The sequence below is a fragment of the Hippopotamus amphibius genome, chromosome 2, assembly GCF_030028045.1.
Source record: "Hippopotamus amphibius kiboko isolate mHipAmp2 chromosome 2, mHipAmp2.hap2, whole genome shotgun sequence".
Lineage (NCBI taxonomy): Eukaryota > Metazoa > Chordata > Mammalia > Artiodactyla > Hippopotamidae > Hippopotamus > Hippopotamus amphibius.
In genome coordinates, this window is record NC_080187.1 from 221,618,781 (window position 1) to 221,643,457 (window position 24,677).

The window sequence follows — 24,677 nt, forward strand, 5'->3', positions numbered from 1 at the left end:
TGGTGTGGGCAAGCGTGTGCTGGCCGATGTCACACTCGGCTTGTCCATGTGCACAACACCCAGACAATGAGGCCTTTATGTCCCACACAGTGGACATTCACAGGAGCTGGAGGGAGCACTATTGGTAGGCAGTGGCTCCCGTAGAGGAAGGCCAGCCCAAGAGATGCCACAGGCCTGTATCTGTATGCAGAACCCATGAAAGGGCCTGTCTGAGTAAACTGGCCTATCTGAGGGCCCATGATCCCTCACAGAGACCTGGGAAACCCCATTCCAGCAAGGGACCAGCCCTTCAGCTCTCACAAGAGCCAAGAGCATCTAGCTGCCAAGATCCTGATCAAGGGTCCCTGTTGCCTCTCACCACCTCCAGGCCTGGCCCCACATCCTCCCAACCAACACTTCTTGGAAGTCACTCAAGCACACCCCACAACTGACCATAAGCTCAGTCCATCCTCGTGCTCCGCCTCGACATGCACAGAGATCTGCGTGGTTGCTCCCCAGGGCAACACGTAATGAAATGGTGCCTCCATGGTCAGTCTTACTACACTTCAGGTCAATCGAGTTGAATTTCACGGCCCGCATTCCGATCTGGTGGATGGGGAGCCACGTCAAGCATTCCTCCTTAGGGACCACAGAGATTCCCAAACAGGGCCAATTTCTTCTGTGGCAGCATTCCCTACTGTGGCCCGTGCAAGGCCACCAAACAACAGCCATGCAGCTACACCCTCCTAAGCCCACATCCCGGACCACCCCTCCCCTTCAGGTCAACAGGGCCTCACGATGGACATGATAACGGGATGCCCAAGGGCTCTGCAAAGCCTTCAATGGGGGAATGGACACCCAGAAGCCTTTTCTCCTCTGGAGGGGGCTCTCTGACAAACCAGTGGCTTCCGGAAGAGGACGACCAACCCAGGAGAAGCTATGGTCCTGTGTATGCATGCAGACCCCATCAGAGGTCCCATTCGGAACAAGTGGCTCCAACAAAGCATCATGATCCCTCACAGAATCCTGGCACAACCCCATTGAAGACCAGGGCATGGCTTCCAGCCCTTGAAATAACCAGCAGCATCCTGCCTCCAAGCACCTGAGGATGGGCTCCTGCCTGCCTCTCACCATCTCTAGGCAGGGGGCATGAGCCTTCCCTACTGACAGGTTTTGGGAAGCCATAAAGCACACACCACAAGGGACCATTCCCTCAGTTGGTGATCATACTCTGGCGCTAGGTGCACAGAGGTCTCTAGAGATGTTCCGCTTGGGGCCAAGGAAGAAAACACTGCCTCGATGTGCTCTCTGACTAGAATACAGCTCTAATGAAGGCATGTGAGTGCACCAGATGTGAGCCCATAAATTTGGAGGCAGCAGCAGACATTCCTCCTTGGTAGGCAGGAGGTTGCCAAAAGACTACCCTGTACTGCCTGCTGTGAGGGCGGCCAGCCCATAGTTCAAAATTCTCTGGGGCCTATCGGTAGCAACCAAAAGAGCCACTCACTGCGGAACACTCTGGCTGTGGTGAGTCCATTCCAAGGCTTGGCCTGAAACACAAAATTCAAAGCAGAAAGGCTTAAGGAAAGACTCCACCCATGGCCTCAGAACATGTGGGCCCTGGCACTATGGAGCAGGATAGAAAACCAAAGGTGGCAATACATCTTGGATATGTGGAAGCCTCCTACGCTCGGAGGAGTCTCAAAGGATTTCCTCGAGGTAGAGGCTGCTCCAACACCCACACCCACACCCCCACCGGGACCACACCCACACCCAGGGCTCTGCAATGGACCTAAAAATGCAGGCCATCCTGCCCCTGGATCCCTCTGTTAGGCCTCAGCGTAATCCTATTGAGCATGATTTTTTGGTCATCAGCTCTCTTCAGGACCATATGAGTTCTCATCATCAACCCAACTGAGGCCCTCCTCACTCACCTGCGCCCTGCCACATGTGAAGGCTTACCTCAGATGCTTCCTGGAAAGAAGGATGCCTGAAGGGATGTGCCATTCTGTCGAATCCACGTGCTGGGCCAAGGCTCATGGTGATTGCCCTAGGGAACATAGGCCAGACACAGATCTTCATTTCTCTGGGGACGATGGCTGCCAAGAGGTGAGAAGGACAGCTGTGAGAACTCCAACTCCATGCTAGATGCATTGGGGGACGTGTGTGCCACACGCTCATGCATCGAATGATGCTACAAGCAATACCTGCAGCAATACATCCAGGAACATAGGGCCCAAATGTACCTCCACGCAGAGACAGGAACACATAGCTGAAACGCATACAAACAGCTCCCTACATAGCTTCCTTCCTGCCTCCCTTCCTCCAGAATGCTCTAGCTCCCTCCCTTTCGACCCTCGTCCTTGGCTCACTCCCTCCATCCATCCCATACTTACAAAGATGAAGGCATGAGTGGACAGGTGGATCAATGCCATCTTATGTACCTTAATACTGTGTCAGGGGCAGATGAAATAACCAGTACGTATATGTCTCCCCAGGGAAGGACTAGCCTCATGGATCCTCCAGGCAGCACAAGGCCTGGCACCAGGTCTGCTTGGCGGGGAAAACACTGGGGGTGTTTCTGGGGGGAATGGAGACATTCCTCTGGGCCCCACCCTGGTGTGGGCAAGCGGTGTGCTGGCCGATGTCACACTTGGCTTGTCCATGTGCACAACACCCAGACAATGAGGCCTTTATGTCCCACACAGTGGACATTCACAGGAGCTGGAGGGAGCTCTCTTGGTAGGCAGTGACTCCCGTAGAGGAAGGCCAGCCCAAGAGATGCCACAGGCCTGTATCTGTATGCAGAACCCATGAAAGAGCCTGTCTGAGTAAACTGGCCTATCTGAGGGCCCATGATCCCTCACAGAGACCTGGGAAACCCCATTCCAGCAAGGGACCAGCCCTTCAGCTCTCACAAGAGCCAAGAGCATCTAGCTGCCAAGTCCCTGATCAAGGGTCCCTGTTGCCTCTCACCACCTCCAGGCCTGGCCCCACATCCTCCCAACCAACACTTCTTGGAAGTCACTCAAGCACACCCCACAACTGACCATAAGCTCAGTCCATCCTCGTGCTCCGCCTCGACATGCACAGAGATCTGCGTGGTTGCTCCCCAGGGCAACACGTAATGAAATGGTGCCTCCATGGTCAGTCTTACTACACTTCAGGTCAATCGAGTTGAATTTCAAGGTCCGCATTCCGATCTGGTGGATGGGGAGCCACGTCAAGCATTCCTCCTTAGGGACCACAGAGATTCCCAAACAGGGCGAATTTCTTCTGTGGCAGCATTCCCTACTGTGGCCCGTGCAAGGCCACCAAACAACAGCCATGCAGCTACACCCTCCTAAGCCCACATCCCGGGACCACCCCTCCCCTTCAGGTCAACAGGGCCTCACGATGGACATGATAACGGGATGCCCAAGGGCTCTGCAAAGCCTTCATGGGGGAATGGACACCCAGAAGCCTTTTCTCCTCTGGAGGGGGCTCTCTGACAAACCAGTGGCTTCCGGAGAGGACGACCAACCCAGGAGAAGCTATGGTCCTGTGTATGCATGCAGACCCCATCAGAGGTCCCATTCGGAACAAGTGGCTCCAACAAAAGCATCATGATCCCTCACAGAATCCTGGCACAACCCCATTGAAGACCAGGGCATGGCTTCCAGCCCTTGAAATAACCAGCAGCATCCTGCCTCCAAGCACCTGAGGATGGGCTCCTGCCTGCCTCTCACCATCTCTAGGCAGGGGGCATGAGCCTTCCCTACTGACAGGTTTTGGGAAGCCATAAAGCACACACCACAAGGGACCATTCCCTCAGTTGGTGATCATACTCTGGCGCTAGGTGCACAGAGGTCTCTAGAGATGTTCCGCTTGGGGCCAAGGAAGAAAACACTGCCTCGATGTGCTCTCTGACTAGAATACAGCTCTAATGAAGGCATGTGAGTGCACCAGATGTTAGCCCCATAAATTTGCGGCTGCAGCAGACATTCCTCCTTGGTAGGCAGGAGGTTGCCAAAAGACTACCCTGTACTGCCTGCTGTGAGGGTGGCCAGCCCATAGTTCAAAATTCTCTGGGGCTTATCGGTAGCAACCAAAGAGCCACTCACTGCGGAACACTCTGGCTGTGGTGAGTCCATTCCAAGGCTTGGCCTGAAACACAAAATTCAAAGCAGAAAGGCTTAAGGAAAGACTCCACCCATGGCCTCAGAACATGTGGGCACTGGCACTATGGAGCAGGATAGAAAACCAAAGGTGGCAATACATCTTGGATATGTGGAAGCCTCCGACGCTCGGAGGAGTCTCAAAGGATTTCCTCGAGGGAGAGGCTGCTCCAACACCCACAGCCACACACCCACCCGTACCCACACCCACACCCAGGGCTCTGCAATGGACCAAAAATGCAGGCCATCCTGCCCCTGGATCCCTCTGTTAGGCCTCAGCGTAATCCTATTGAGCATGATTTTTTGGTCATCAGCTCTCTTCAGGACCATATGAGTTTCTCATCATCGACCCAACTGAGGCCCTCCTCACTCACCTGCGCCCTGCCACATGTGAAGGCTTACCTCAGATGCTTCCTGGAAAGAAGGATGCCTGAAGGGATGTGCCATTCTGTCGAATCCACGTGCTGGGCCAAGGCTCATGGTGATTGCCCTAGGGAACATAGGCCAGACACAGATCTTCATTTCTCTGGGGACGATGGCTGCCAAGAGGTGAGAAGGACAGCTGTGAGAACTCCAACTCCATGCTAGATGCATTGGGGGACGTGTGTGTCACACGCTCATGCATCGAATGATGCTACAAGAAATACCTGCAGCAATACATCCAGGAACATAGGGCCCAAATGTACCTCCACGCAGAGACAGGAACACATAGCTGAAACGCATACAAACAGCTCCCTACATAGCTTCCTTCCTGCCTCCCTTCCTCCAGAATGCTCTAGCTCCCTCCCTTTCGACCCTCGTCCTTGGCTCACTCCCTCCATCCATCCATACTTACAAAGATGAAGGCATGAAGTGGACAGGTGGATCAATGCCATCTTATGTACCTTAATACTGTGTCAGGGGCAGATGAAATAACCAGTACGTATATGTCTCCCCAGGGAAGGACTAGCCTCATGGATCCTCCAGGCAGCACAAGGCCTGGCACCAGGTCTGCTTGGCGGGGAAAACACTGGGGGTGTTTCTGGGGAGAATGGAGACATTCCTCTGGGCCCCACCCTGGTGTGGGCAAGCGTGTGCTGGCCGATGTCACACTTGGCTTGTCCATGTGCACAACACCCAGACAATGAGGCCTTTATGTCCCACACAGTGGACATTCACAGGAGCTGGAGGGAGCTCTCTTGGTAGGCAGTGACTCCTGTAGAGGAAGGCCAGCCCAAGAGATGCCACAGGCCTGTATCTGTATGCAGAACCCATGAAAGGGCCTGTCTGAGAAAACTGGCCTATCTGAGGGCCCATGATCCCTCACAGAGACCTGGGAAACCCCATTCCAGCAAGGGACCAGCCCTTCAGCTCTCACAAGAGCCAAGAGCATCTAGCTGCCAAGTCCCTGATCAAGGGTCCTTGTTTCCTCTCACCACCTCCAGGCCTGGCCCCACATCCTCCCAACCAACACTTCTTGGAAGTCACTCAAGCACACCCCACAACTGACCATAAGCTCAGTCCATCCTCGTGCTCTGCCTCGACATGCACAGAGATCTGCGTGGTTGCTCCCCAGGGCAACACGTAATGAAATGGTGCCTCCATGGTCAGTCTTACTACACTTCAGGTCAATCGAGTTGAATTTCAAGGTCCGCATTCCGATCTGGTGGATGGGGAGCCACGTCAAGCATTCCTCCTTAGGGACCACAGAGATTCCCAAACAGGGCCAATTTCTTCTGTGGCAGCATTCCCTACTGTGGCCCGTGCAAGGCCACCAAACAACAGCCATGCAGCTACACCCTCCTCAGCCCACATCCCGGGACCACCGCCCCCTTCAGGTCAACAGGGCCTCATGATGGACATGATAACGGGATGCCCAAGGGCTCTGCAAAGCCTTCATGGGGCAATGGACACCCAGAAGCCTTTTCTCCTCTGGAGGGGGCTCTCTGACAAACCAGTGGCTTCCGGAGAGGACGACCAGCCCAGGAGAAGCTATGGTCCTGTGTATGCATGCAGACCCCATCAGAGGCCCCATTCGGATCAAGTGGCTCCAACAAAGCACCATGATCCCTCACAGAGTCCTGGCACAACCCCATTGAAGACCATGGCATGGCTTCCAGCCCTTGAAATAACCAGCAGCATCCTGCCTCCAAGCACCTGAGGATGGGCTCCTGCCTGCCTCTCACCATCTCTAGGCAGGGGGCATGAGCCTTCCCTACTGACAGGTTTTGGGAAGCCATAAAGCACACACCACAAGGGACCATTCCCTCAGTTGGTGATCATACTCTGGCGCTAGGTGCACAGAGGTCTCTAGAGATGTTCCGCCTGGGGCCAAGGAAGAAAACACTGCCTCGATGTGCTCTCTGACTAGAATACAGCTCTAATGAAGGCATGTGAGTGCACCAGATGTGAGCCCATAAATTTGGGGCAGCAGCAGACATTCCTCCTTGGTAGGCAGGAGGTTGCCAAAAGACTACCCTGTACTGGCTGCTGTGAGGGCGGCCAGCCCATAGTTCAAAATTCTCTGGGGCCTATCGGTAGCAACCAAAAGAGCCACTCACTGCGGAATATTCTGGCTGAGGTGAGTCCATTCCAAGGCTTGGCCTGAAACACAAAATTCAAAGCAGAAAGGCTTAAGGAAAAACTCCACCCATGGCTTCAGAACATGTGGGCCCTGGCACTATGGAGCAGGATAGAAAACCAAAGGTGGCAACACATCTTGGATATGTGGAAGCCATCTACACTGGGAGGAGTCTCAAGGGATTTACTCGAGCGAGAGGCTGCCCCAACACCCACACCCAAACCCACACACACACCCACACCCAGGGCTCTGCAATGGACCAAAAATGCAGGCCATCCTGCCCCTGGATCCCTCTCTTAGGCCTCAGCGTAATCCTATTGAGCATGATTTTTTGGTCATCAGCTCTCTTCAGGACCATATGAGTTCTCATCATCGACCCAACTGAGGCCCTCCTCACTCACCTGCGCCCTGCCACATGTGAAGACTTACCTCAGATGCTTCCTGGAAAGAAGGATGCCTGAAGGGATGTGCCATTCTGTCGAATCCACGTGCTGGGCCAAGGCTCATGGTGATTGCCCTAGGGAACATAGGCCAAACACAGATCTTCATTTCTCTGGGGACGATGGCTGCCAAGAGGTGAGAAGGACAGCTGTGAGAACTCCAACTCCATGCTAGATGCATTGGGAGACGTGTGTGCCACACGCTCATGCATCGAATGATGCTACAAGAAATACCTGCAGCAATACATCCAGGAACATAGGGCCCAAATGTACCTCCACGCAGAGACAGGAACACATAGCTGAAACGCATACAAACAGCTCCCTACATAGCTTCCTTCCTGCCTCCCTTCCTCCAGAATGCTCTAGCTCCCTCCCCTTTGACCCTCGTCCTTGGCTCACTCCCTCCATCCATCCATACTTACAAAGATGAAGGCATGAGTGGACAGGTGGATCAATGCCATCTTATGTACCTTAATACTGTGTCAGGGGCAGATGAAATAACCAGTACGTATATGTCTCCCCAGGGAAGGACTAGCCTCATGGATCCTCAAGGCAGTACAAGGCCTGGCACCAGGTCTGCTTGGCGAGGAAAACACTGGGGGTGTTTCTGGGGGGAATGGAGACATTCCTCTGGGCCCCACCCTGGTGTGGGCAAGCGTGTGCTGGCCGATGTCACATTTGGCTTGTCCATGTGCACAACACCCAGACAATGAGGCCTTTATGTCCCACACAGTGGACATTCACAGGAGCTGGAGGGAGCACTATTGGTAGGCAGTGGCTCCCGTAGAGGAAGGCCAGCCCAAGAGATGCCACAGGCCTGTATCTGTATGCAGAACCCATGAAAGGGCCTGTCTGAGGAAACTGGCCTGTCTGAGGGCCCATGATCCCTCACAGAGACCTGGGAAACCCCATTCCAGCAAGGGACCAGCCCTTCAGCTCTCACAAGAGCCAAGAGCATCTAACTGCCAAGTCCCTGATGAAGGGTCCTTGTTGCCTCTCACCACCTCCAGGCCTGGCCCCACATCCTCCCAACCAACACTTCTTGGAAGTCACTCAAGCACACCCCACAACTGACCATAAGCTCAGTCCATCCTCGTGCTCTGCCTCGACATGCACAGAGATCTGCGTGGTTGCTCCCCAGGGCAACACGTAATGAAATGGTGCCTCCATGGTCAGTCTTAGGACACTTCAGGTCAATCGAGTTGAATTTCATGGCCCACATTCCGATCTGGTGGATGGGGAGCCACGTCAAGCATTCCTCCTTGGGGACTACAGAGATTCCCAAACAGGGCCAATTTCTTCTGTGGCAGCATTCCCTACTGTGGCCCGTGCAAGGCCACCAAACAACAGCCATGGAGCTACACCCTCCTCAGCCCATATCCCGGGACCACCCCTCCCCTTCAGGTCAACAGGGCCTCACGATGGACATGATAACGGGATGCCCAAGGGCTCTGCAAAGCCTTCATGGGGGAATGGACACCCAGAAGCCTTTTCTCCTCTGGAGGGGGCTCTCTGACAAACCAGTGGCTTCCGGAGAGGATGACCAACCCAGGAGAAGCTATGGTCCTGTGTATGCATGCAGACCCCATCAGAGGCCCCATTCGGATCAGTTGGCTCCAACAAAGCACCATGATCCCTCACAGAGTCCTAGCACAACCCCATTGAAGACCAGGGCATGGCTTCCAGCCCTTGAAATAACCAGCAGCATCCTGCCTCCAAGCACCTGAGGATGGGCTCCTGCCTGCCTCTCACCATCTCTAGGCAGGGGGCATGAGCCTTCCCTACTGACAGGTTTTGGGAAGCCATAAAGCACACACCACAAGGGACCATTCCCTCAGTTGGTGATCATACTCTGGCGCTAGGTGCACAGAGGTCTCTAGAGATGTTCCGCTTGGGGCCAAGGAAGAAAACACTGCCTCGATGTGCTCTCTGACTAGAATACAGCTCTAATGAAGGCATGTGAGTGCACCAGATGTGAGCCCATAAATTTGGGGCAGCAGCAGACATTCCTCCTTGGTAGGCAGGAGGTTGCCAAAAGACTACCCTGTACTGGCTGCTGTGAGGGCGGCCAGCCCATAGTTCAAAATTCTCTGGGGCCTATCGGTAGCAACCAAAAGAGCCACTCACTGCGGAACACTCTGGCTGTGGTGAGTCCATTCCAAGGCTTGGCCTGAAACACAAAATTCAAAGCAGAAAGGCTTAAGGAAAGACTCCACCCATGGCCTCAGAACATGTGGGCCCTGGCACTATGGAGCAGGATAGAAAACCACAGGTGGCAATACATCTTGGATATGTGGAAGCCTCCTACGCTCGGAGGAGTCTCAAAGGATTTCCTCGAGGGAGAGGCTGCTCCAACACCCACACCCACACCCCCACCCGTACCCACACCCACACCCAGGGCTCTGCAATGGACCAAAAATGCAGGCCATCCTGCCCCTGGATCCCTCTGTTAGGCCTCAGCGTAATCCTATTGAGCATGATTTTTTGGTCATCAGCTCTCTTCAGGACCATATGAGTTCTCATCATCGACCCAACTGAGGCCCTCCTCACTCACCTGCGCCCTGCCACATGTGAAGGCTTACCTCAGATGCTTCCTGGAAAGAAGGATGCCTGAAGGGATGTGCCATTCTGTCGAATCCACGTGCTGGGCCAAGGCTCATGGTGATTGCCCTAGGGAACATAGGCCAGACACAGATCTTCATTTCTCTGGGGACGATGGCTGCCAAGAGGTGAGAAGGACAGCTGTGAGAACTCCAACTCCATGCTAGATGCATTGGGGGACGTGTGTGCCACATGCTCATGCATCGAATGATGCTACAAGAAATACCTGCAGCAATACATCCAGGAACATAGGGCCCAAATGTACCTCCACGCAGAGACAGGAACACATAGCTGAAACGCATACAAACAGCTCCCTACATAGCTTCCTTCCTGCCTCCCTTCCTCCAGAATGCTCTAGCTCCCTCCCCTTTGACCCTCGTCCTTGGCTCACTCCCTCCATCCATCCATACTTACAAAGATGAAGGCATGAGTGGACAGGTGGATCAATGCCATCTTATGTACCTTAATACTGTGTCAGGGGCAGATGAAATAACCAGTACGTATATGTCTCCCCAGGGAAGGACTAGCCTCATGGATCCTCCAGGCAGCACAAGGCCTGGCACCAGGTCTGCTTGGCGAGGAAAACACTGGGGGTGTTTCTGGGGGGAATGGAGACATTCCTCTGGGCCCCACCCTGGTGTGGGCAAGCGTGTGCTGGCCGATCTCACACGCGGCTTGTCCATGTGCACAACACCCAGACAATGAGGCCTTTATGTCCCACACAGTGGACATTCACAGGAGCTGGAGGGAGCTCTCTTGGTAGGCAGTGACTCCCGTAGAGGAAGGCCAGCCCAAGAGATGCCACAGGCCTGTATCTGTATGCAGAACCCATGAAAGGGCCTGTCTGAGAAAACTGGCCTATCTGAGGGCCCATGATCCCTCACAGAGACCTGGGAAACCCCATTCCAGCAAGGGACCAGCCCTTCAGCTCTCACAAGAGCCAAGAGCATCTAACTGCCAAGTCCCTGATGAAGGGTCCTTGTTGCCTCTCACCACCTCCAGGCCTGGCCCCACATCCTCCCAACCAACACTTCTTGGAAGTCACTCAAGCACACCCCACAACTGACCATAAGCTCAGTCCATCCTCGTGCTCTGCCTCGACATGCACAGAGATCTGCGTGGTTGCTCCCCAGGGCAACACGTCATGAAATGGTGCCTCCATGGTCAGTCTTACTACACTTCAGGTCAATCGAGTTGAATTTCAAGGCCCGCATTCCGATCTGGTGGATGGGGAGCCATGTCAAGCATTCCTCCTTGGGGACAACAGAGATTCCCAAACAGGGCCAATTTCTTCTGTGGCAGCATTCCCTACTGTGGCCCGTGCAAGGCCACCAAACAACAGCCATGCAGCTACACCCTCCTCAGCCCACATCCCGGGACCACCCCTCCCCTTCAGGTCAACAGGGCCTCACGATGGACATGATAACGGGATGCCCAAGGGCTCTGCAAAGCCTTCATGGGGGAATGGACACCCAGAAGCCTTTTCTCCTCTGGAGGGGGCTCTCTGACAAACCAGTGGCTTCCGGAGAGGACGACCAACCCAGGAGAAGCTATGGTCCTGTGTATGCATGCAGACCCCATCAGAGGCCCCATTCGGATCAAGTGGCTCCAACAAAGCACCATGATCCCTCACAGAGTCCTGGCACAACCCCATTGAAGACCATGGCATGGCTTCCAGCCCTTGAAATAACCAGCAGCATCCTGCCTCCAAGCACCTGAGGATGGGCTCCTGCCTGCCTCTCACCATCTCTAGGCAGGGGGCATGAGCCTTCCCTACTGACAGGTTTTGGGAAGCCATAAAGCACACACCACAAGGGACCATTCCCTCAGTTGGTGATCATACTCTGGCGCTAGGTGCACAGAGGTCTCTAGAGATGTTCCTCCTGGGGCCAAGGAAGAAAACACTGCCTCGATGTGCTCTCTGACTAGAATACAGCTCTAATGAAGGCATGTGAGTGCACCAGATGTGAGCCCATAAATTTGGGGCAGCAGCAGACATTCCTCCTTGGTAGGCAGGAGGTTGCCAAAAGACTACCCTGTACTGGCTGCTGTGAGGGCGGCCAGCCCATAGTTCAAAATTCTCTGGGGCCTATCGGTAGCAACCAAAAGAGCCACTCACTGCGGAACATTCTGGCTGTGGTGAGTCCATTCCAAGGCTTGGCCTGAAACACAAAATTCAAAGCAGAAAGGCTTAAGGAAAGACTCCACCCATGGCTTCAGAACATGTGGGCCCTGGCACTATGGAGCAGGATAGAAAACCAAAGGTGGCAACACATCTTGGATATGTGGAATCCATCTACACAGGGAGGAGTCTCAAGGGATTTCCTCGAGCGAGAGGCTGCTCCAACACCCACACCCAAACCCACACACACACCCACACCCAGGGCTCTGCAATGGACCAAAAATGCAGGCCATCCTGCCCCTGGATCCCTCTGTTAGGCCTCAGCGTAATCCTATTGAGCATGATTTTTTGGTCATCAGCTCTCTTCAGGACCATATGAGTTCTCATCCTCGACCCAACTGAGGCCCTCCTCACTCACCTGCGCCCTGCCACATGTGAAGGCTTACCTCAGATGCTTCCTGGAAAGAAGGATGCCTGAAGGGATGTGCCATTCTGTCGAATCCACGTGCTGGGCCAAGGCTCATGGTGATTGCCCTAGGGAACATAGGCCAAACACAGATCTTCATTTCTCTGGGGACGATGGCTGCCAAGAGGTGAGAAGGACAGCTGTGAGAACTCCAACTGCATGCTAGATGCATTGGGGGACGTGTGTGCCACACGCTCATGCATCGAATGATGCTACAAGAAATACCTGCAGCAATACATCCAGGAACATAGGGCCCAAATGTACCTCCACGCAGAGACAGGAACTCATAGCTGAAACGCATACAAACAGCTCCCTACATAGCTTCCTTCCTGCCTCCCTTCCTATAGAATGCTCTAGCTCCCTCCCTTTTGACCCTCGTCCTTGGCTCACTCCCTCCATCCATCCATACTTACAAAGATGAAGGCATGAGTGGACAGGTGGATCAATGCCATCTTATGTACCTTAATACTGTGTCAGGGGCAGATGAAATAACCAGTACGTATATGTCTCCCCAGGGAAGGACTAGCCTCATGGATCCTCCAGGCAGCACAAGGCCTGGCACCAGGTCTGCTTGGTGGGGAAAACACTGGGGGTGTTTCTGGGGGGAATGGAGACATTCCTCTGGGCCCGACCATGGTGTGGGCAACAGTGTGCTGGCCGATGTCACACTCGGCTTGTCCATGTGCACAACACCCAGACAATGAGGCCTTTATGTCCCACACAGTGGACATTCACAGGAGCTGGAGGGAGCTCTCTTGGTAGGCAGTGGCTCCCGTAGAGGAAGGCCAGCCCAAGAGATGCCACAGGCCTTTATCTGTATGCAGAACCCATGAAAGGGCCTGTCTGAGGAAACTGGCCTGTCTGAGGGCCCATGATCCCTCACAGAGACCTGGGAAACCCCATTCCAGCAAGGGACCAGCCCTTCAGCTCTCACAAGAGCCAAGAGCATCTAGCTGCCAAGTCCCTGATGAAGGGTACTTGTTGCCTCTCACCACCTCCAGGCCTGGCCCCACATCCTCCCAACCAACACTTCTTGGAAGTCACTCAAGCACACCCCACAACTGACCATAAGCTCAGTGCATCCTCGTGCTCTGCCTCGACATGCACAGAGATCAGCGTGGTTGCTCCACTGGGCAACACGTAATGAAATAGTGCCTCCATGGTCAGTCTTACTACACTTCAGGTCAATCGAGTTGAATTTCAAGGCCCGCATTCCGATCTGGTGGATGGGGAGCCATTTCAAGCATTCCTCCTTGGGGATCACAGAGATTCCCAAACAGGGCCAATTTCTTCTGTGGCAGCATTCCCTACTGTGGCCCGTGCAAGGCCACCAAACAACAGCCATGCAGCTACACCCTCCTCAGCCCACATCCCGGGACCACCGCCCCCTTCAGGTCAACAGGGCCTCACGATGGACATGATAACGGGATGCCCAAGGGCTCTGCAAAGCCTTCATGGGGGAATGGACACCCAGAAGCCTTTTCTCCTCTGGAGGGGGCTCTCTGACAAACCAGTGGCTTCCGGAGAGGACGACCAACCCAGGAGAAGCTATGGTCCTGTGTATGCATGCAGACCCCATCAGAGGCCCCATTCGGATCAAGTGGCTCCAACAAAGCACCATGATCCCTCACAGAGTCCTGGCACAACCCCATTGAAGACCATGGCATGGCTTCCAGCCCTTGAAATAACCAGCAGCATCCTGCCTCCAAGCACCTGAGGATGGGCTCCTGCCTGCCTCTCACCATCTCTAGGCAGGGGGCATGAGCCTTCCCTACTGGCAGGTTTTGGGAAGCCATAAAGCACACACCACAAGGGACCATTCCCTCAGTTGGTGATCATACTCTGGCGCTAGGTGCACAGAGGTCTCTAGAGATGTTCCGCCTGGGGCCAAGGAAGAAAACACTGCCTCGATGTGCTCTCTGACTAGAATACAGCTCTAATGAAGGCATGTGAGTGCACCAGATGTGAGCCCATAAATTTGGGGCAGCAGCAGACATTCCTCCTTGGTAGGCAGGAGGTTGCCAAAAGACTACCCTGTACTGGCTGCTGTGAGGGCGGCCAGCCCATAGTTCAAAATTCTCTGGGGCCTATCGGTAGCAACCAAAAGAGCCACTCACTGCGGAACATTCTGGCTGAGGTGAGTCCATTCCAAGGCTTGGCCTGAAACACAAAATTCAAAGCAGAAAGGCTTAAGGAAAAACTCCACCCATGGCTTCAGAACATGTGGGCCCTGGCACTATGGAGCAGGATAGAAAACCAAAGGTGGCAACACATCTTGGATATGTGGAAGCCATCTACACTGGGAGGAGTCTCAAGGGATTTACTCGAGCGAGAGGCTGCCCCAACACCCACACCCAAACCCACACACACACCCACACCCAGGGCTCTGCAATGGACCAAAAATGCAGGCCATCCTGCCCCTGGATCCCTCTGTTAGGCCTCAGCGTAATCCTATTGAGCATGATTTTTTGGTCATCAGCTCTCTTCAGGACCATATGAGTTCTCATCATCGACCCAACTGAGGCCCTCCTCACTCACCTGCGCCCTGCCACATGTGAAGACTTACCTCAGATGCTTCCTGGAAAGAAGGATGCCTGAAGGGATGTGCCATTCTGTCGAATCCACGTGCTGGGCCAAGGCTCATGGTGATTGCCCTAGGGAACATAGGCCAAACACAGATCTTCATTTCTCTGGGGACGATGGCTGCCAAGAGGTGAGAAGGACAGCTGTGAGAACTCCAACTCCATGCTAGATGCATTGGGAGACGTGTGTGCCACACGCTCATGCATCGAATGATGCTACAAGAAATACCTGCAGCAATACATCCAGGAACATAGGGCCCAAATGTACCTCCACGCAGAGACAGGAACACATAGCTGAAACGCATACAAACAGCTCCCTACATAGCTTCCTTCCTGCCTCCCTTCCTCCAGAATGCTCTAGCTCCCTCCCCTTTGACCCTCGTCCTTGGCTCACTCCCTCCATCCATCCATACTTACAAAGATGAAGGCATGAGTGGACAGGTGGATCAATGCCATCTTATGTACCTTAATACTGTGTCAGGGGCAGATGAAATAACCAGTACGTATATGTCTCCCCAGGGAAGGACTAGCCTCATGGATCCTCAAGGCAGTACAAGGCCTGGCACCAGGTCTGCTTGGCGAGGAAAACACTGGGGGTGTTTCTGGGGGGAATGGAGACATTCCTCTGGGCCCCACCCTGGTGTGGGCAAGCGTGTGCTGGCCGATGTCACATTTGGCTTGTCCATGTGCACAACACCCAGACAATGAGGCCTTTATGTCCCACACAGTGGACATTCACAGGAGCTGGAGGGAGCACTATTGGTAGGCAGTGGCTCCCGTAGAGGAAGGCCAGCCCAAGAGATGCCACAGGCCTGTATCTGTATGCAGAACCCATGAAAGGGCCTGTCTGAGGAAACTGGCCTATCTGAGGGCCCATGATCCCTCACAGAGACCTGGGAAACCCCATTCCAGCAAGGGACCAGCCCTTCAGCTCTCACAAGAGCCAAGAGCATCTAGCTGCCAAGTCCCTGATCAAGGGTCCCTGTTGCCTCTCACCACCTCCAGGCCTGGCCCCACATCCTCCCAACCAACACTTCTTGGAAGTCACTCAAGCACACCCCACAACTGACCATAAGCTCAGTCCATCCTCGTGCTCCGCCTCGACATGCACAGAGATCTGCGTGGTTGCTCCCCAGGGCAACACGTAATGAAATGGTGCCTCCATGGTCAGTCTTACTACACTTCAGGTCAATCGAGTTGAATTTCACGGCCCGCATTCCGATCTGGTGGATGGGGAGCCACGTCAAGCATTCCTCCTTAGGGACCACAGAGATTCCCAAACAGGGCCAATTTCTTCTGTGGCAGCATTCCCTACTGTGGCCCGTGCAAGGCCACCAAACAACAGCCATGCAGCTACACCCTCCTAAGCCCACATCCCGGGACCACCCCTCCCCTTCAGGTCAACAGGGCCTCACGATGGACATGATAACGGGATGCCCAAGGGCTCTGCAAAGCCTTCATGGGGGAATGGACACCCAGAAGCCTTTTCTCCTCTGGAGGGGGCTCTCTGACAAACCAGTGGCTTCCGGAGAGGACGACCAACCCAGGAGAAGCTATGGTCCTGTGTATGCATGCAGACCCCATCAGAGGTCCCATTCGGAACAAGTGGCTCCAACAAAGCATCATGATCCCTCACAGAATCCTGGCACAACCCCATTGAAGACCAGGGCATGGCTTCCAGCCCTTGAAATAACCAGCAGCATCCTGCCTCCAAGCACCTGAGGATGGGCTCCTGCCTGCTTCTCACCATCTCTAGGCAGGGGGCATGAGCCTTCCCTACTGACAGGTTTTGGGAAGCCATAAAGCACACACCACAAGGGACCATTCCCTCAGTTGGTGATCATACTCTGGCGCTAGGTGCACAGAGGTCTCTAGAGATGTTCCGCTTGGGGCCAAGGAAGAAAACACTGCCTCGATGTGCTCTCTGACTAGAATACAGCTCTAATGAAGGCATGTGAGTGCACCAGATGTGAGCCCATAAATTTGGGGCAGCAGCAGACATTCCTCCTTGGTAGGCAGGAGGTTGCCAAAAGACTACCCTGTACTGCCTGCTGTGAGGGCGGCCAGCCCATAGTTCAAAATTCTCTGGGGCCTATCGGTAGCAACCAAAAGAGCCACTCACTGCGGAACACTCTGGCTGTGGTGAGTCCATTCCAAGGCTTGGCCTGAAACACAAAATTCAAAGCAGAAAGGCTTAAGGAAAGACTCCACCCATGGCCTCAGAACATGTGGGCCCTGGCACTATGGAGCAGGATAGAAAACCAAAGGTGGCAATACATCTTGGATATGTGGAAGCCTCCTACGCTCGGAGGAGTCTCAAAGGATTTCCTCGAGGGAGAGGCTGCTCCAACACCCACACCCACACCCCCACCGGGACCACACCCACACCCAGGGCTCTGCAATGGACCAAAAATGCAGGCCATCCTGCCCCTGGATCCCTCTGTTAGGCCTCAGCGTAATCCTATTGAGCATGATTTTTTGGTCATCAGCTCTCTTCAGGACCATATGAGTTCTCATCATCAACCCAACTGAGGCCCTCCTCACTCACCTGCGCCCTGCCACATGTGAAGGCTTACCTCAGATGCTTCCTGGAAAGAAGGATGCCTGAAGGGATGTGCCATTCTGTCGAATCCACGTGCTGGGCCAAGGCTCATGGTGATTGCCCTAGGGAACATAGGCCAGACACAGATCTTCATTTCTCTGGGGACGATGGCTGCCAAGAGGTGAGAAGGACAGCTGTGAGAACTCCAACTCCATGCTAGATGCATTGGGGGACGTGTGTGCCACACGCTCATGCATCGAATGATGCTACAAGCAATACCTGCAGCAATACATCCAGGAACATAGGGCCCAAATGTACCTCCACGCAGAGACAGGAACACATAGCTGAAACGCATACAAACAGCTCCCTACATAGCTTCCTTCCTGCCTCCCTTCCTCCAGAATGCTCTAGCTCCCTCCCTTTCGACCCTCGTCCTTGGCTCACTCCCTCCATCCATCCATACTTACAAAGATGAAGGCATGAGTGGACAGGTGGATCAATGCCATCTTATGTACCTTAATACTGTGTCAGGGGCAGATGAAATAACCAGTACGTATATGTCTCCCCAGGGAAGGACTAGCCTCATGGATCCTCCAGGCAGCACAAGGCCTGGCACCAGGTCTGCTTGGCGGGGAAAACACTGGGGGTGTTTCTGGGGGGAATGGAGACATTCCTCTGGGCCCGACCCTGGTGTGGGCAACAGTGTGCTGGCCGATGTCACACTCGGCTTGTCCATGTGCACAACACCCAGACAATGAGGCCTTTATGTCCCACACAGTGGACATTCACAGGAGCTGGAGGGAGCTCTCTTGGTAGGCAGTGGCTCCCGTAGAGGAAGGCCAGCCCAAGAGATGCCACAGGCCTTTATCTGTATGCAGAACCCATGAAAGGGCCTGTCTGAGGAAACTGGCCTGTCTGAGGGCCCATGATCCCTCACAGAGACCTGGGAAACCCCATTCCAGCAAGGGACCAGCCCTTCAGCTCTCACAAGAGCCAAGAGCATCTAGCTGCCAAGTCCCTGATGAAGGGTACTTGTTGCCTCTCACCACCTCCAGGCCTGGCCCCACATCCTCCCAACCAACACTTCTTGGAAGTCACTCAAGCACACCCCACAACTGACCATAAGCTCAGTGCATCCTCGTGCTCTGCCTCGACATGCACAGAGATCAGCGTGGTTGCTCCCCTGGGCAACACGTAATGAAATAGTGCCTCCATGGTCAGTCTTACTACACTTCAGGTCAATCGAGTTGAATTTCAAGGCCCGCATTCCGATCTGGTGGATGGGGAGCCATTTCAAGCATTCCTCCTTGGGGATCACAGAGATTCCCAAACAGGGCCAATTTCTTCTGTGGCAGCATTCCCTACTGTGGCCCGTGCAAGGCCACCAAACAACAGCCATGCAGCTACACCCTCCTCAGCCCACATCCCGGGACCACCGCCCCCTTCAGGTCAACAGGGCCTCACGATGGACATGATAACGGGATGCCCAAGGGCTCTGCAAAGCCTTCATGGGGGAATGGACACCCAGAAGCCTTTTCTCCTCTGGAGGGGGCTCTCTGACAAACCAGTGGCTTCCGGAGAGGACAACCAACCCAGGAGAAGCTATGGTCCTGTGTATGCATGCAGACCCCATCAGAGGCCCCATTCGGATCAAGTGGCTCCAACAAAGCACCATGATCCCTCACAGAGTCCTGGCACAACCCCATTGAAGACCATGGCATGGCTTCCAGCCCTTGAAATAACCAGCAGCATCCTGCCTCCAAGCACCTGAGGATGGGCTCCTGCCTGCCTCTCACCATCTCTAGGCAGGGGGCATGAGCCTTCCCTACTGGCAGGTTTTGGGAAGCCATAAAGCACACACCACAAGGGACCATTCCCTCAGTTGGTGATCATACTCTGGCGCTAGGTGCACAGAGGTCTCTAGAGATGTTCCGCCTGGGGCCAAGGAAGAAAACACTGCCTCGATGTGCTCTCTGACTAGAATACAGCTCTAATGAAGGCATGTGAGTGCACCAGATGTGAGCCCATAAATTTGGGGCAGCAGCAGACATTCCTCCTTGGTAGGCAGGAGGTTGCCAAAAGACTACCCTGTACTGGCTGCTGTGAGGGCGGCCAGCCCATAGTTCAAAATTCTCTGGGGCCTATCGGTAGCAACCAAAAGAGCCACTCACTGCGGAACATTCTGGCTGAGGTGAGTCCATTCCAAGGCTTGGCCTGAAACACAAAATTCAAAGCAGAAAGGCTTAAGGAAAAACTCCACCCATGGCTTCAGAACATGTGGGCCCTGGCACTATGGAGCAGGATAGAAAACCAAAGGTGGCAACACATCTTGGATATGTGGAAGCCATCTACACTGGGAGGAGTCTCAAGGGATTTACTCGAGCGAGAGGCTGCCCCAACACCCACACCCAAACCCACACACACACCCACACCCAGGGCTCTGCAATGGACCAAAAATGCAGGCCATCCTGCCCCTGGATCCCTCTGTTAGGCCTCAGCGTAATCCTATTGAGCATGATTTTTTGGTCATCAGCTCTCTTCAGGACCATATGAGTTCTCATCATCGACCCAACTGAGGCCCTCCTCACTCACCTGCGCCCTGCCACATGTGAAGACTTACCTCAGATGCTTCCTGGAAAGAAGGATGCCTGAAGGGATGTGCCATTCTGTCGAATCCACGTGCTGGGCCAAGGCTCATGGTGATTGCCCTAGGGAACATAGGCCAAACACAGATCTTCATTTCTCTGGGGACGATGGCTGCCAAGAGGTGAGAAGGACAGCTGTGAGAACTCCAACTCCATGCTAGATGCATTGGGAGACGTGTGTGCCACACGCTCATGCATCGAATGATGCTACAAGAAATACCTGCAGCAATACATCCAGGAACATAGGGCCCAAATGTACCTCCACGCAGAGACAGGAACACATAGCTGAAACGCATACAAACAGCTCCCTACATAGCTTCCTTCCTGCCTCCCTTCCTCCAGAATGCTCTAGCTCCCTCCCCTTTGACCCTCGTCCTTGGCTCACTCCCTCCATCCATCCATACTTACAAAGATGAAGGCATGAGTGGACAGGTGGATCAATGCCATCTTATGTACCTTAATACTGTGTCAGGGGCAGATGAAATAACCAGTACGTATATGTCTCCCCAGGGAAGGACTAGCCTCATGGATCCTCAAGGCAGTACAAGGCCTGGCACCAGGTCTGCTTGGCGAGGAAAACACTGGGGGTGTTTCTGGGGGGAATGGAGACATTCCTCTGGGCCCCACCCTGGTGTGGGCAAGCGTGTGCTGGCCGATGTCACATTTGGCTTGTCCATGTGCACAACACCCAGACAATGAGGCCTTTATGTCCCACACAGTGGACATTCACAGGAGCTGGAGGGAGCACTATTGGTAGGCAGTGGCTCCCGTAGAGGAAGGCCAGCCCAAGAGATGCCACAGGCCTGTATCTGTATGCAGAACCCATGAAAGGGCCTGTCTGAGTAAACTGGCCTATCTGAGGGCCCATGATCCCTCACAGAGACCTGGGAAACCCCATTCCAGCAAGGGACCAGCCCTTCAGCTCTCACAAGAGCCAAGAGCATCTAGCTGCCAAGTCCCTGATCAAGGGTCCCTGTTGCCTCTCACCACCTCCAGGCCTGGCCCCACATCCTCCCAACCAACACTTCTTGGAAGTCACTCAAGCACACCCCACAACTGACCATAAGCTCAGTCCATCCTCGTGCTCCGCCTCGACATGCACAGAGATCTGCGTGGTTGCTCCCCAGGGCAACACGTAATGAAATGGTGCCTCCATGGTCAGTCTTACTACACTTCAGGTCAATCGAGTTGAATTTCACGGCCCGCATTCCGATCTGGTGGATGGGGAGCCACGTCAAGCATTCCTCCTTAGGGACCACAGAGATTCCCAAACAGGGCCAATTTCTTCTGTGGCAGCATTCCCTACTGTGGCCCGTGCAAGGCCACCAAACAACAGCCATGCAGCTACACCCTCCTAAGCCCACATCCCGGGACCACCCCTCCCCTTCAGGTCAACAGGGCCTCACGATGGACATGATAACGGGATGCCCAAGGGCTCTGCAAAGCCTTCATGGGGGAATGGACACCCAGAAGCCTTTTCTCCTCTGGAGGGGGCTCTCTGACAAACCAGTGGCTTCCGGAGAGGACGACCAACCCAGGAGAAGCTATGGTCCTGTGTATGCATGCAGACCCCATCAGAGGTCCCATTCGGAACAAGTGGCTCCAACAAAGCATCATGATCCCTCACAGAATCCTGGCACAACCCCATTGAAGACCAGGGCATGGCTTCCAGCCCTTGAAATAACCAGCAGCATCCTGCCTCCAAGCACCTGAGGATGGGCTCCTGCCTGCTTCTCACCATCTCTAGGCAGGGGGCATGAGCCTTCCCTACTGACAGGTTTTGGGAAGCCATAAAGCACACACCACAAGGGACCATTCCCTCAGTTGGTGATCATACTCTGGCGCTAGGTGCACAGAGGTCTCTAGAGATGTTCCGCTTGGGGCCAAGGAAGAAAACACTGCCTCGATGTGCTCTCTGACTAGAATACAGCTCTAATGAAGGCATGTGAGTGCACCAGATGTGAGCCCATAAATTTGGGGCAGCAGCAGACATTCCTCCTTGGTAGGCAGGAGGTTGCCAAAAGACTACCCTGTACTGCCTGCTGTGAGGGCGGCCAGCCCATAGTTCAAAATTCTCTGGGGCCTATCGGTAGCAACCAAAAGAGCCACTCACTGCGGAACACTCTGGCTGTGGTGAGTCCATTCCAAGGCTTGGCCTGAAACACAAAATTCAAAGCAGAAAGGCTTAAGGAAAGACTCCACCCATGGCCTCAGAACATGTGGGCCCTGGCACTATGGAGCAGGATAGAAAACCAAAGGTGGCAATACATCTTGGATATGTGGAAGCCTCCTACGCTCGGAGGAGTCTCAAAGGATTTCCTCGAGGGAGAGGCTGCTCCAACACCCACACCCACACCCCCACCGGGACCACACCCACACCCAGGGCTCTGCAATGGACCAAAAATGCAGGCCATCCTGCCCCTGGATCCCTCTGTTAGGCCTCAGCGTAATCCTATTGAGCATGATTTTTTGGTCATCAGCTCTCTTCAGGACCATATGAGTTCTCATCATCAACCCAACTGAGGCCCTCCTCACTCACCTGCGCCCTGCCACATGTGAAGGCTTACCTCAGATGCTTCCTGGAAAGAAGGATGCCTGAAGGGATGTGCCATTCTGTCGAATCCACGTGCTGGGCCAAGGCTCATGGTGATTGCCCTAGGGAACATAGGCCAGACACAGATCTTCATTTCTCTGGGGACGATGGCTGCCAAGAGGTGAGAAGGACAGCTGTGAGAACTCCAACTCCATGCTAGATGCATTGGGGGACGTGTGTGCCACACGCTCATGCATCGAATGATGCTACAAGCAATACCTGCAGCAATACATCCAGGAACATAGGGCCCAAATGTACCTCCACGCAGAGACAGGAACACATAGCTGAAACGCATACAAACAGCTCCCTACATAGCTTCCTTCCTGCCTCCCTTCCTCCAGAATGCTCTAGCTCCCTCCCTTTCGACCCTCGTCCTTGGCTCACTCCCTCCATCCATCCATACTTACAAAGATGAAGGCATGAGTGGACAGGTGGATCAATGCCATCTTATGTACCTTAATACTGTGTCAGGGGCAGATGAAATAACCAGTACGTATATGTCTCCCCAGGGAAGGACTAGCCTCATGGATCCTCCAGGCAGCACAAGGCCTGGCACCAGGTCTGCTTGGCGGGGAAAACACTGGGGGTGTTTCTGGGGGGAATGGAGACATTCCTCTGGGCCCCACCCTGGTGTGGGCAAGCGTGTGCTGGCCGATGTCACACTTGGCTTGTCCATGTGCACAACACCCAGACAATGAGGCCTTTATGTCCCACACAGTGGACATTCACAGGAGCTGGAGGGAGCTCTCTTGGTAGGCAGTGACTCCCGTAGAGGAAGGCCAGCCCAAGAGATGCCACAGGCCTGTATCTGTATGCAGAACCCATGAAAGAGCCTGTCTGAGTAAACTGGCCTATCTGAGGGCCCATGATCCCTCACAGAGACCTGGGAAACCCCATTCCAGCAAGGGACCAGCCCTTCAGCTCTCACAAGAGCCAAGAGCATCTAGCTGCCAAGTCCCTGATCAAGGGTCCCTGTTGCCTCTCACCACCTCCAGGCCTGGCCCCACATCCTCCCAACCAACACTTCTTGGAAGTCACTCAAGCACACCCCACAACTGACCATAAGCTCAGTCCATCCTCGTGCTCCGCCTCGACATGCACAGAGATCTGCGTGGTTGCTCCCCAGGGCAACACGTAATGAAATGGTGCCTCCATGGTCAGTCTTACTACACTTCAGGTCAATCGAGTTGAATTTCAAGGTCCGCATTCCGATCTGGTGGATGGGGAGCCACGTCAAGCATTCCTCCTTAGGGACCACAGAGATTCCCAAACAGGGCCAATTTCTTCTGTGGCAGCATTCCCTACTGTGGCCCGTGCAAGGCCACCAAACAACAGCCATGCAGCTACACCCTCCTAAGCCCACATCCCGGGACCACCCCTCCCCTTCAGGTCAACAGGGCCTCACGATGGACATGATAACGGGATGCCCAAGGGCTCTGCAAAGCCTTCATGGGGGAATGGACACCCAGAAGCCTTTTCTCCTCTGGAGGGGGCTCTCTGACAAACCAGTGGCTTCCGGAGAGGACGACCAACCCAGGAGAAGCTATGGTCCTGTGTATGCATGCAGACCCCATCAGAGGTCCCATTCGGAACAAGTGGCTCCAACAAAGCATCATGATCCCTCACAGAATCCTGGCACAACCCCATTGAAGACCAGGGCATGGCTTCCAGCCCTTGAAATAACCAGCAGCATCCTGCCTCCAAGCACCTGAGGATGGGCTCCTGCCTGCCTCTCACCATCTCTAGGCAGGGGGCATGAGCCTTCCCTACTGACAGGTTTTGGGAAGCCATAAAGCACACACCACAAGGGACCATTCCCTCAGTTGGTGATCATACTCTGGCGCTAGGTGCACAGAGGTCTCTAGAGATGTTCCGCTTGGGGCCAAGGAAGAAAACACTGCCTCGATGTGCTCTCTGACTAGAATACAGCTCTAATGAAGGCATGTGAGTGCACCAGATGTTAGCCCATAAATTTGCGGCTGCAGCAGAC

At 54.2% G+C, this 24,677-nt stretch overlaps 9 non-coding genes across 9 annotated transcripts; all 9 read right to left on the bottom strand.

Moving 5' to 3' along the window:
- Positions 1-1,810: 1,810 nt before the first annotated feature.
- On the bottom strand, positions 1,811-1,891 carry LOC130846907 (small nucleolar RNA SNORD115). Its single transcript, XR_009051702.1, has one exon. It is a non-coding gene; the product is annotated as a small nucleolar RNA SNORD115 (small nucleolar RNA).
- Positions 1,892-4,406: 2,515 nt separating this feature from the next.
- LOC130847344 (small nucleolar RNA SNORD115) lies at positions 4,407-4,488 on the bottom strand. Its single transcript, XR_009052109.1, has one exon. It is a non-coding gene; the product is annotated as a small nucleolar RNA SNORD115 (small nucleolar RNA).
- Positions 4,489-6,994: 2,506 nt separating this feature from the next.
- Positions 6,995-7,075, bottom strand: LOC130847516 (small nucleolar RNA SNORD115). The gene has a single exon (XR_009052272.1). It is a non-coding gene; the product is annotated as a small nucleolar RNA SNORD115 (small nucleolar RNA).
- A 2,512-nt stretch (positions 7,076-9,587) lies between these two features.
- LOC130847517 (small nucleolar RNA SNORD115) lies at positions 9,588-9,668 on the bottom strand. Its single transcript, XR_009052273.1, has one exon. It is a non-coding gene; the product is annotated as a small nucleolar RNA SNORD115 (small nucleolar RNA).
- Positions 9,669-12,174: 2,506 nt separating this feature from the next.
- Positions 12,175-12,255, bottom strand: LOC130846973 (small nucleolar RNA SNORD115). Its single transcript, XR_009051768.1, has one exon. It is a non-coding gene; the product is annotated as a small nucleolar RNA SNORD115 (small nucleolar RNA).
- A 2,505-nt stretch (positions 12,256-14,760) lies between these two features.
- LOC130847519 (small nucleolar RNA SNORD115) lies at positions 14,761-14,841 on the bottom strand. Its single transcript, XR_009052274.1, has one exon. It is a non-coding gene; the product is annotated as a small nucleolar RNA SNORD115 (small nucleolar RNA).
- A 2,511-nt stretch (positions 14,842-17,352) lies between these two features.
- Positions 17,353-17,433, bottom strand: LOC130846908 (small nucleolar RNA SNORD115). Its single transcript, XR_009051703.1, has one exon. It is a non-coding gene; the product is annotated as a small nucleolar RNA SNORD115 (small nucleolar RNA).
- Positions 17,434-19,938: 2,505 nt separating this feature from the next.
- Positions 19,939-20,019, bottom strand: LOC130847520 (small nucleolar RNA SNORD115). The gene has a single exon (XR_009052275.1). It is a non-coding gene; the product is annotated as a small nucleolar RNA SNORD115 (small nucleolar RNA).
- A 2,511-nt stretch (positions 20,020-22,530) lies between these two features.
- Positions 22,531-22,611, bottom strand: LOC130846909 (small nucleolar RNA SNORD115). The gene has a single exon (XR_009051704.1). It is a non-coding gene; the product is annotated as a small nucleolar RNA SNORD115 (small nucleolar RNA).
- Between the last annotated feature and the right edge of the window lie 2,066 nt (positions 22,612-24,677).